Source organism: Pongo abelii, chromosome 4 (assembly GCF_028885655.2).
Source record: "Pongo abelii isolate AG06213 chromosome 4, NHGRI_mPonAbe1-v2.0_pri, whole genome shotgun sequence".
Classification (NCBI taxonomy): domain Eukaryota; kingdom Metazoa; phylum Chordata; class Mammalia; order Primates; family Hominidae; genus Pongo; species Pongo abelii.
Genome location: NC_071989.2, coordinates 97,992,051 through 98,005,397, shown reverse-complemented (window position 1 = coordinate 98,005,397; position 13,347 = coordinate 97,992,051). Strand labels below are relative to the sequence as shown.

Sequence of the window (13,347 nt, the reverse complement as noted above, 5' to 3'; positions counted from 1 at the left end):
AATTCAAATATATTGTCAAACTGCCTATGGTTTTCAAAGAGGCAAATTTTATATTCTATAGTTTATATGCTTAGAAGGCAGAACTCAGCTGTGATAAAGTTTGACATCAAAATAAGTTAGTGAAATTGTGCAGCAAATGGTAAGTAGAAAATAAAAATTCCTCTTTATTACTGTTGCCAACATCCCTGCTACCTTCAATGCCACTGCCATCCATACTACTATTATCTTCACATAGATTTTTATTTTTCATCTGGGTAGCTGGGAATTGACTTGCTTGGGCATAGGCTGTCTACCCAGAGGGAGTTCTCTAGAATTCTGTCTTTGGCCATCTTTTCTTTTTACTATTAATGTTTTCCAGCAATTTTATCTGTCTGTTACATGCTAAGAACTAAAAATATATCTTCAGCCCAGCTCTCTCAACCTGTTACCTACCCTGTTATCCATCAAATATAGCAGGCACCACGCTAGATACAGAGGATCCAGTGGTCAACAGAACAGGCGTAGCCCCCGTCTTGGCAGTGCTTACAACCTGGGGAGATGCAGTTAATAAATAACACAAATAATGCATTGTGATTAGTATTCAGCATAGCACAGGAGACGGTGAGAGATTACCACTTCTCATTATGGGACTTGATTTAGATCAAGAAGCTCCTCTAGGGAAGTAGCAATAATGTTAGAACCCAAAGAATGAGCAGGGGTAACCTGGTGAAACATTGGGAGGAAGAGAATTTCAGACAAAGACCATAGCACATGCAAATATTCTGAGACAGGAAAGAGTCTGGAAGCCTAAATAAACTGAAAGAAGGCACATGTGCCTGCAGGATAGTGTGAGACAGTGGGTGATAGGAGATGAGGCTGGAGAGGAACATAGAAGAAGACTATGCAGAGACTTTGCTGGCCATAGGATTGACGATTTTACTTTAAGAGAAATGCAAAACCATCGATGGTTTTTAAGAAGGGGTGAAATAAACAGAGTTCTGTTTAAATAATATCATTCTAGCTCACTGTGAGAAATGTACTGGAGATGAGAGCATAATGGACACATGAGAACCCTGGTCTAGGTGAGAGAGGATAGAGCCTCAGAATAGAAGATGGAGATGGAGAGAAGGACATAGATTCAAGATAGAATTTGGAGGTAGAATTAAAATTGCTAGATCAGAGGCCTGTTGAGCAATGTGTAGTAGGGAAGGGTTGGGAAAACATCTCAGTTGTCAGAGAATTCCCACTCCAGTAACTACCCACAAAATTATATAATAATTGGATGGGATAGAATATCTGGAGGGCTTCCAAGCAGCACAACTCCAGGGGGCCATCACAACCTTTCCACGCACTTGGTGTCTCCTGGAGTCGTGCAATGCAATGGCATTGGGGATGTGGAATATTGAATTTCCTTTGTTTATAAAGATTATAAAGTAGGGTGTTGTATGGAAGACCCCCATGCATGCTTATGCTGGCTTGACTGGCTGGCTGGAGACTGGAACATATACACTGGTATACAATTATATCAGTCCCTAGGAAGGAGGCACCTTTTGCTAGTTTGTCTACCCCAAGCAGGACATTTAATAACTCACTCTCCAAAGAGTTGCTGTTGTGTAATAGGCATGCCTGAAGGAGAGATGATCTTCTATGTATGTGCTAGCAGTAGCTCTGTTTCCATTAGTCAGATATTTTACATGTGCCAAAAACACCTCATCAAACTATACAAGATGATGATAGACAAGGCATTAGCAAAAATATTTGTAAGTTGGGGATGACACAAATCACAGGAAAATTATCTGTAGTACAAAGAAGGATCCAATTGTCAAGGTAGTAGATTCAGAGTCCAAAGCTCTGGCTATCTTTGAATATGGCAGGTATACTCACTTGAGTAAGTAGACTCTTTAAACAAGCCCCCAACATTATTACAGACTGCTTTCACCTAGGAATTCTGGATCACATGTCCCTAGTATCCACTCAAGTCTTCACAAGCGCTGATCATTTTTACCACCTATAAGATACCTCTTCCTTTGCTAGCAGCAAATAAACCCAGAGAGATAGAGAGAGAGAGAGAGAGAGAGGAAAGAGTAAACTCACAGTATTTGTCTCTCTGCCTCCCCTTTCCCTTTGTTCTCCAAGTTTAAAAGGGATGAAAGTTTAGACACAAAATGCTGTTGTTTCTACTCTTCTACTCTTTTGATTTCTGAGTTTGGCCTCTGAGTAAAAAGCTAAGGAATCTTGATTAGATCTTTGAAATTCACAGTGATTCAAATCTCCAATTTAGGTCCCGACAATGCAAAGTAGAACAGAACATGTATTTTACCATGCAGTTGCTCCATCGACTGTCTTCATTACTCCAGTAAATGCACTACCATCAACCCAGTTGTCTAGGCCAGAAACCTGGACATTCTTACAGTCCCTCTGTCTGGTTCCCTCTCCTCATCTGACTGATCCCTTACACTTCAGTCTTGAGTCCATCTTCTTTCCTCCATATCTATTGCCCAGTGAAGACAAGTAAAATGATCTTTCTTAAATATATATATTTGATCACTTCATTCCCCTGCTTAAGATTCTTCAGTGATTTTTATTATCTTTAAATAAATCAAATTTATTGGCAAGTCAAAGTTTGTAATAATGACTGATGCCTCCCACCTATCTCTTTATTTTAATCTCCCATGATTCCCATTTCAGCTACCCTGAAATGCAGATTCTCATATATATTCTTCTGTTTCATGACTCTGGACTTTTCACATTATCTTCCATCTTCTGGATAACTCCAAGTCTTTCCTTGTGATTCAGGTCAAACATTACCTTTCCTGATGAGTCTTCAAATAACCTCTGTCCTTGACTCAGTTACCACCTTCCTAGGTGGAGTTAGGGGCTTTTTCTTGCATTCTATGTTTGCCTCTACCATAGAATTTTACTGTGTTGTCTCTATTGGATCACCTTTTTGTGTAGCTCAGGGATATAGAATAATGGTTAAGAATGGAGCATTGGAGTTGTGCAGATCTATTAATCAAATAGGTGATCAAGGCCAGCTTTGGTTTCTGTGTCTATTATGATAGATTATTGATTACAAAAATATAATGCAAGTAAAATAGATAACTGTGCCTGGTGCATAGTAAGTGTGTAATAAATGTTGTTTGCTGCTTTTTATGGTATTAGTAGAAATAGTTTTCTGTGTCCTTAGAAGATACTTAGTAAATGTTGGCTGGTTGAATAAATAAATCTATATCTAGGAAAGTTGGCTTGTAAAATCTTGAAGATAACTTGAATTTGTTATATGAAAACTATCTGAAATTCAAAGCAGTTTGGATACCCAACCATTTTCACATTGTATTGCCAAGGACATGCATATGAAATATTCCGGATTTCATAACTTCCACTTAATTTGCAGGGTCAGGAAACAAAAACTGTGTTTATTTCATTTAAATTGTTGGTCTCACCTGACAATACTGTAATCAGCATATAAGTTTGAATAACATGAAGACTTTTGAAAAACATTTTTTGAGGTGTATGATTTTTCCTCTAGACTGAAGGTTCTATAACATGAATTCTCAAATATACAGTTTCTACACAGAACTTATTATTTATTTTTGTGTGTGAATCAGATGATATTTGAAGGTTGTCTTTCTTTTCTCCTTAACTCTTCTTGATTCATACCTAATTAGAAAAGATTTTATTTAGAAGAAAATGTTTTCTTATCAATAGTCTGTATATCAATAATTAATATAACTGTATCTTGTTTATGCACAGCAATACAAATCAATAAAGCAGGCTAGAGGTGTGAACAGCTCCTTAAATGTTTCTATATTGGAATTTTTAATGTGCTTTGATGTTATTCTTTGAATATTAAGTATAAATATTTGAATGTAGAAAAGACTTTGAGCCAAACAATGAAGTTATCCTGTAAACCACAGGATGGACTGCAAGTGTGCAGAGACCCATGCTTTGAGTGACTGAGACTTGGAAAACAGACTCTGAGGGTTGGAAGGGACCTTAGACATTGTTGAGTCCAGCTTTTTACAGAATGGGTGATTGTCTCTGAGAATCATGGGACTCTGTCCCATGGGTCGTTGTCGGTATCTTTTTGACTATTTCCAGTTTTGGATACCTCTAGCTCATGAGACCTCAGATAGCTCCAGTGAGTAGTTTAACTTCTTTTGAGCAAAGCACTACTATCCCAAAACTTCCATTTATTTGTCTCAGTTCTTCTCTCTGAATGTATTCAAAGTATTAATTTTACTTGATTATACATTGCTTAAAACAATACTTTACATCAAAGATGTGTATTTTGTAGAGTAGAATACAACATTTTTACTAGAAATTCTGGAATTTCTAAGATAAAAATTAGGATTTCTTTGATGGGAGAAAATTAGGTAATTCTAAAAGTTTTAATCCGACTTCTTTGGGAGATAATTTTATTTTCTTAGGGAAGCAAATAATTGTTCAATTTGAGTGTGAAAAGATAGGCCCCAGGATGTGGTCTGGAAGGTGAGTTCTCTGCTTGAGGTGTTTTTTCTCAACAGCTTTCTAAGAGGGAGAGAGTAAAGTAGAAGTGATAGGGAAGAAAGAAAGCAGAAGGCAAGAGGTGAAGTGAGATGGCCAGAGGCCAGAGCCTGAAAAGAGAGTATGTCCTATGGAAAATAAATCTCTGTGAAGGTAATGGCAAAAGCGGTTAAGGAGTAGGGATATTGGGACTACATTTTTAGTTTTTTGTTTTTCATGATGCTTCTGTGTATTCCCTTCTACCTTCATACACATTCCACTTAACCTGCAGTTAAAATCTATTCCACACACTGCATTTTATCTAGTAGTGCTTTTTATGATCAATATTTTGGAGAGAAATGATGAAAAAGAGGGCCACATTTTACAATTGGGTCAAGAGAGTGAACAAGAGAGCAATAATGCTACAAAGATCCTTGAGGATGTTTGGGGTTGGGGATGACATTGGATTTTCTATTCAGTATTTTGTGAGATGAGATCATTTTTAAAAATTAAAATCATTAAATGTAGGGGAGGGAAGCCCAAAAAGGTTGGAAGAGTTGAGGATACCTAGGCTATTAACACAGGGTCATGCTTTAAAAAACTGAAATCGTATGGTTGCAGCCGGCTACCCTTAATATATCTGGTTATGCTGTGGTGTGAAGTGGAGGGTTTATCTACCTGACTTCTCTTCACTGTTAATATTTTCTCTACTCTTCCAGTAGAAGCACTGCTTTTATTCTGTTGATATAACTCTTGAATATTGGTATTGAGAACCGACCTGAACGTAACACTCTAGATTTTTCTTTTTGAAAAAACAATGCAGAGTGGGCAATTGTCTTGCTTATTTTGGGCCCCTATACTTTAAATAATAAAGAATACAACCTAAATATTGCATTTTTCTTAGCACATGGCCTCATCTCTTGCATAGGTGTAAATCATTTGTTCAAATTGTAATCCCCTTGTTGGGTTGTTCTAACTAAAGAAGTCCTGTGGTGTAGGAGGAACACATTAAACTTGGAGTTGGGAGATCCTGCCTTGAATATTAGCTCTGCCAGTCATAACTATAGAAATGATTGGGATGTCATATATTCTGAGTCTGAATTTCCTTATGTATAATATTCATATAAAAAATAATTCCCCTACATGCCTTATGGACTTGTGGTGATTGTAAGATGTTATAATATGAAAATATCTTGTAAACTGTAATACTCCATACAAATATGAAATAATACCATTCTAATTATTTAATGAATGTCTTTAAAGAAATGGTGTGAGTCATAAGGGGATAACAAAAGCACACTAGAGATGTTTTTGAAAACATTTATTTAAAATATAACCAGCTGGTCTTGGTATTATCCTCCTGGTGGTCATAACAGTAGTCTCCCTGGTGTGCCGTATTCTCTCAAATGTTTTAAATGTTTGCATGCAGTCATCTGTAGAGCGTCAAATGGTCTCTCTTTGACCAGAATAACAAAAACTCAAAGAAATGCATGACCATGAGGACACTGTGGCCTATGAATGATATATTGAGACTGGCAGCTCCCCAAAATGGTAACTGAGAGTAGCACTAAAGCCTTAAGTTTTTAGTGCTTAACCTTAAGCACTAAAGCCTTAAGTTTTTAGTGCTTAACCTTAAGCACTAAAGCCTTAAGGTTAAGTTCTCACTTGAGAACGTGACCAAAAGGGAGGAATTGTTAAACAAAATTATGGAAGGCCATTGTTCTGGATTGAGCTCTTGCACTAGGCCCCAATAGACCAGATCAAATAAAAATGGAGTCTCTCATGCTAAATGCAATGTAACCAAAATGAAACTTTAAGGAAGCATATAGATCTCAAAACACCATGTAGATCTTCCTAAAAGCAGGAGACTCCATAATAATATGAAAGTCTTCTCTGTTCTAACACTTACAAGAAAGTAACCTGAAGTTACCAATCGGTTTTTTTCTATTGTTCTGTTTCCTTGTTCCCACCTTGCAAAACTGACAATTCTATTTCCCAGTGGGATTTGAGACCAAATAAGTCAATTTACAAAGGTGACAAAGTGATGTCAATGCCTAACGTTTTAGTCAATCCTGCAAAATTGAGATGTTGAACAAAACAGGATAATTGTCAAATTAAGTTTAACATAAAACTATCTCTGTACCTATTTTAAGTTCAGCCTAAAGGTTTCTCCATACATAGTAAACTGTAATCTAAATGGATGTGTAAATGACTGTAACTTACTTACTCTTGTACAATCACATAGTCTCAGCCAATCACAGGCAGCCCACTGTTTAAAGCAAGGTCAAATAAAGAAAATGCTGAGTTGTAACCAATCCAGCTGTTTCTGTACTTCACTTCTGTTTTCTGTATATCACTTTCCCATTTCTGTCCATAAATATTATCTGACCATGTGGCAGCCCTGGCGTCACTGTGAACCTATTCTAAATCTGGTGGCTGCTCTATTTGTGAATTGTTCTTTGCTCAATTAAACTCCATTAAATTTAATTTATCCAAAGTTTTTTCATTTTAATGAGCCATTGCCTAACACAAGGTTACAAATATTTATTTACATGTTTTCATCTAGGGGTTTTATGGTTTTAGCTCAGGTTTGTTAAATAAAATTTATGAGAGGTCATGAGTCTGAACTGAGCTCCTGCATTAGGCCCAACAGAAAAAAACAACATAGAGTTTTCAATGCTGAGACTCTATATTATCAAGTCAAAATTAAGTCATCTATCTGGCCTTCCAAGAAATCAGGAGAGACAATAGCCAAATCCCTGTAACAAGCCAGTTTTAGCAGGCATGATAAGGAAGCCCTCTCTGCTTTAACTTTTAGAAGGAAAGCCACTTCATATTGACCAATGTGCTTTTTGTTCTCTATTTCTGCTTTTCTCAGCCCCTTTCTGCCTATAAAGTCAAGCTTTCCTCTCTTCAGCTCATGAGAACACCTCATTCTATAAAATGGAATTCTAGAATCACAAATAAAAGCCAATTGAGACCTTTGAACTAAATTTGTTGCAATATTATCTTATGACATGTTCAAGTCTATGGGGTCTATGGGTATGGCTAATAGACCATGTTGTTCTTGGGAGTGAGGTAGATACGCAGGCAATAATAGTATAGCTTCACTTACACACAAAATTAAATTAAGCTTGGGTGAACAGAGCTAATAGCAATGGAAAATCATAACCCTTCACCCAGTTTCTAGACCTGAGCCATGTCTCATACTGAAGCCCATCAACTGCAGGGGATCCTGGGTCCTGAGAAAAGTATATTTCTTCCTTTGGTATATTCAGTGTAATTTCCTCCAATCCAACCCTAAAATTTGTGAGAGCAACTGAACCCTGAGAAAAGGGTGACCCGCCAGAGCTTTTGTGTGTTGTTAAATACAAGATCTGAGCCAACGCTGACACAAGGGCAGCTCAGACATGGTTATGGCTCTCCTGATAGAGTGGAGGTATACAAATGCTGGATGATAAATGAAGTCCTGGCCTAAATTGTTTCACACTGGTTGCAGTGGGTCCACAAACCCAGTCTGTGGTCATTTTTCTGACCCACAGTCAAGATGAATATTCTTGGTAACTGACAGAAATCCGCATTAGGCTCTAGATGATGAACAAAGAGCATTATGGTAAGAGAGGACAACTGAAAGTCCTTAAAACTGCCTCAAGCCCAGCCAAGATGGTAAATCAGAAGTAGCACATCCTAGGCAGAATGGTGGAGAGTGTGCCACTCTCAGAGACTTAAAGGTGACGGTCTCTATCACATTCTCATTTAATTTACCAGTTAGGTCTTTGCAAAAATCAGATGGATTGTGTCAAATGTTAGTGATCTAACATCACTTAAGCATGAGGTAACGCTGATCTCAACTGCTGTGGGTAATATGGAATCTTTACTAGAAGTGATCAACTTAGTCTTTGGCAGTTTTATGTAGCTATTATTTGGCAAATGCATTCTTTTCATCCGGAAGAAGGAGCAGAGTATTTCCTTGGTGCAGGCAGCGGTTCACATTCAAGGTCTTACTCAAGGACTAAGTTACCTTTTCTGCTTTGTGTCATGGTCTGAAGAGTCCTTGATCATCCTATTATTGAGCAGAGTATGATGTTGGTCCACTATATTGATAATATCATGTTCCTTAGACCTGGGAAGGAGGAAGTGGCAAGTACTATGAATACCCTAGAGAAGGGGTGCAGACTACAACAACAAGGCATAAAAATTATTTTGAGTTGAAGGCATTTGAGTTTTTGAAATCTCTTTATCTGCCTAGAACTAGAGCCTCCAAAAATAACTCAATTGTCATAAATCCTCACCCCTGGAACAACTAAGGAAGATTGATTCTGATTACCAAAGAAAAGGTCTCCAAACTACACCAAAGTAGACACAATCACCAAATCTATCATGTCTTCCAATCTAGTCTCTATTTAGATTTCCTAAGAGTCATTTGTTTTCCCATAATTCCCTTCTCCCTCTCCTTCTTCATCTAATAAGATAGTATTTAAGTTCCAATTTTAACTGCTCCTTTGAGTTACATTTTTTTGTGAACTCCCATATGTACGTATGTGATTAAAATCAGTTTTTTTCTCTTAGAAAATAACCAGTTAGTAGAAATGGAGATAATATCTTTGACTTGTCAATGAAATCATTTTGCCTCTATAACTTTGTAACTCTCTCTGATTGAGTGAACCGTCCAAAAGACTAATTTTATGTACATTAATTCACATCTTCAATCAACTAACTTCTTCAGATAAATTGCATGTCCTTTTAAAACACTGGTGATTAGGTCATAAAATTTACTGCTTTAGCAAAGCAACTACTCAGAGTGGTGGGAAACTTTTTTTCTGTGGGAAACCAATAATCATCAGCCAAGAAAAAAAAAAGAGAGAAAGAAAAGACTTAACTCCCCCACCAAAAAAAAACTCCTCAAGCAGCTTAATATATTTTCTACTGAGAAACATACATATAAATGTCATAAATCATACAAAAATACAATTATATATCATGTCCAGTGAAGAAATAAGACACATTGAGACATTGAGGGAAAAGAGATATAGTAAGAAAGAGAGAAGACTTATTGGAGTAAGGGGTAAGAGTAGGCCTTGAGAGAGAAGAGACGACAGAAAAAGGAAGGGTGGGTGTAAGAACAGATTTTTTCTTCATTGTGTTTCAAATCCTTATGCTTCTTTGTTCCACCGCTTAAGCCTAACTTTGTTTCCAAAAGCTCAAGAAACCATCTTTCTCCTATCTGACAGCTATCCAAAGCCATGACTGTTGTGTGGCTCCCAATACCTCTTTCTTAGTCACTCTACTGTTGTTATAAACCATACCTCTTCCTCTCATCCTCTGCCCCTGCTGAAGGCCAAGCTTCTCCCAGTGCCCACACTGGGAACATGAGATATAGCACCTCATTAAACCATCTCTCTTCTGGTGATGTATGTCTTGTTGCTTTTGCAGAGTTCATATTTCCTTCTTATACCATATATATATATATATATATATGAAATATAAATATATAAATATATTTTAATTATATATAAATATAAAATATATTTATATATAATATACATTATATATAATATATAGTATTATATAATATATAATATATAATATATATTATATATTATATATTATATATATTTCTATAATATATAATAATATTATATATAATATAAATATATTATATATTATATATTATATATTATATAAATATATTATATTATATAATATACTATATAATATATATTATAATATATTATATATTATATATTATGTTATATATTATATATGATATATTTATTATATTATATATTATCTATTATATTATGTATTATATATTATTGCATAATATATATTATATTATGTATTATATATTATTGCATAATATATATAATGTATATTATATTATATATTATATAATATAATGTATATTATATTATATATTATATATTATATAATATAATGTATATTATATTATATATTATATATTATATTATATATTATATTATCTATTATATAACATATATTATATTATATATTATATATTATATATATTATTATATATATTATATATTGTATATTATATAATATTATAAATTATATAATATACAATATAACATTATATAATATATATTATATTATATCTTATTATATATTTTATTATATATTATATTATCTATAATATTAAATTATATATATTATTATATATATTCTATTATGTATTATATATTAAATTATATATATTATTATATATATTTATTATATATAATATATAATATTAAATTATATATTATTATATATATTTATTATATATAATATATAATATTAAATTATATATTATTATATATATTTATTATATATAATATTATATAATATTCAATTATATATAATATTATATATATTATATTATATATAATATTATATATATTATATTATATATAATATTGTATATATTATATTATATATAATATTATATATAATATATGATATTCTATATATAAGATATATTATATTATATATAATATTAGATATAATATCGTATATATAATATAATATAATATTTATCATATTATAATATATAATATTATATTTATTATATTATATTATCATATATTATACATTCTAATTATGTTATCATATATATAATATATAATATATATTATATTATTATATTATATATTATATATTATATATATTATTATATTAAATATTATATATAATATATAGTATATTATATATTATATACAAGATAATATTATATTGTATATTATATATAATATTATATTATATATTGTATATTATACTATATATTATATATTATATTATATTATATATTATATATTATATTATATTATATATTATATATTACATATTATATTATTATATATTATATATCATATATTATATTATAATATATTATATAAATATGTATATAACATATTATATTATATATGATATATAATATATAATATAATATAATATATAATATAATATAATATATTATATAATATGATATATAATATAATATATTATATAATATGATATATAATATATAATGTAATATATAATATATGATATAATATAATATAATATATAATATAATAGATTATATTATATAATATATAATATATCATAGGTAAGAGAATATATAATATAATATATGATATATAATATAATATATAAGATGATATATTATATATACTATATAATATCATACATTATATATACTATATAATATAGAATATATTATATAGTATATATAATATATTCTATATTATATAGTATATATAATATATAATATAGAATATATTATACATTATATGTATTGTATTATATATAATATATTATAGATAATATTATATATTACATATTATATTATATATTATATTATACATTATATTACATTATATATTATATATTACATTACATATATTACATACATTATATTATATATTATGTATTATATATTATATATTATATTATCAATAATATATGTACTATATATTATATTGTATATAATATATGTATTATATATTATATATTACATATATTATATATATCATATGTATTATATACAATATATTTTACATAATATATATTTATAAATATACTATATATAATATATTTATAAATATATATTTAGAAACATATTATATATACTATATTTATAAATATATTATATATTTAGAAATAGATATTATATAATATATTTAGAAATATATCTTATATTATATATTTCTAAATATATTTTATATAATATATATAAATGTATTTATATAATAAATTTATATATTATATATATTTATAAATAAATATATTTATATATTGTGTATATATATAAATAAATATATTTATATATTGTATATATATATAAATAAATATATTTATATAATATGTTTATATATTATATATTTATAAATAATATATTTATATATTTATATATTATATATATTTTCATATATAAGGTATAAGAAGGGAATATATATATATGTAAGGTATAAGAAAGAAATATGAATTTATGTAAATGTAAGGGGTACAAATGCAAATTTGCTCTATGAATGTACTGTGTAATGGTGAAGTCTGAGCTTTTTATGTATCCATCACCCAAATAATGTACATTGTACACATTAAGTAATTTCTCATCACCACCCTCTTGTCTCCCTCTCACCCCCTTGAGTCTCCGGTAGTTTTCATTCCACACTCTTTGTCCATGTTCACAGCCAGTCTTAACTGGGCTTGGGACATACCTGCTCCTTCTCTGAGAATCTCAGAATGAAGTGTGGTATATGATGGAGGGACCTCAGCCATACAGTGAGAATTCTATTTAGAACATTTGCAAAAGTGGATAAGCTTATCAGTCAAGAAAGATATGTTGGGTGGGCAATTAATAAGGAAGCTTGCCAGTGGCTTTAGTAAAATGAGGTTGATGACTGTTCAGCTTATTGTGAACAGTAAATAAATTTAGTTTATTGTTTGTCTCCTCACCACCCCCTTGTCTATTTAAAACACAGCTTCAAGAGATAGAGAAAAAAGTGAAGCGTCCTGGTTAATTTCAATGTAGGTAAGACCTTAGAGTGATTTCTTACCTTCTGTGGACTTTAAAGTTGACAATAATATGGCATGAACAGAATAACTCCCTAGATAATAAATCATTTTCCCATGAGATCGAAATTTCTAGAAAGCACAGTAAATGGTTTTTCACATCCTGTAGTCTGGAGTGAACTTCAGATGATGCTGCCAAATTGGAGGGTTCATGCTACCTTAGTTGGGCCAAAACTCCAGTGAATGTCAATGGAGACAGCAGAGAGTCTACTTAGTCTAATACTTAGTGACTGCGTTTGACTGCCTCAGCAATGCTGCTGTGTTGAAGCAGATTCTATTTGGAAATAGGCCAGATTCTTTGTGTCT

The 13,347-nt window shown here is 31.2% G+C and overlaps 1 long non-coding RNA gene across 1 annotated transcript in view; it reads left to right on the top strand.

Moving 5' to 3' along the window:
- LOC103890672 (uncharacterized) overlaps positions 1–13,347 on the top strand; it is a 127,632-nt gene that overhangs the window by 30,367 nt on the left and 83,918 nt on the right. The gene's annotated exons all lie outside the window — the stretch shown is intronic.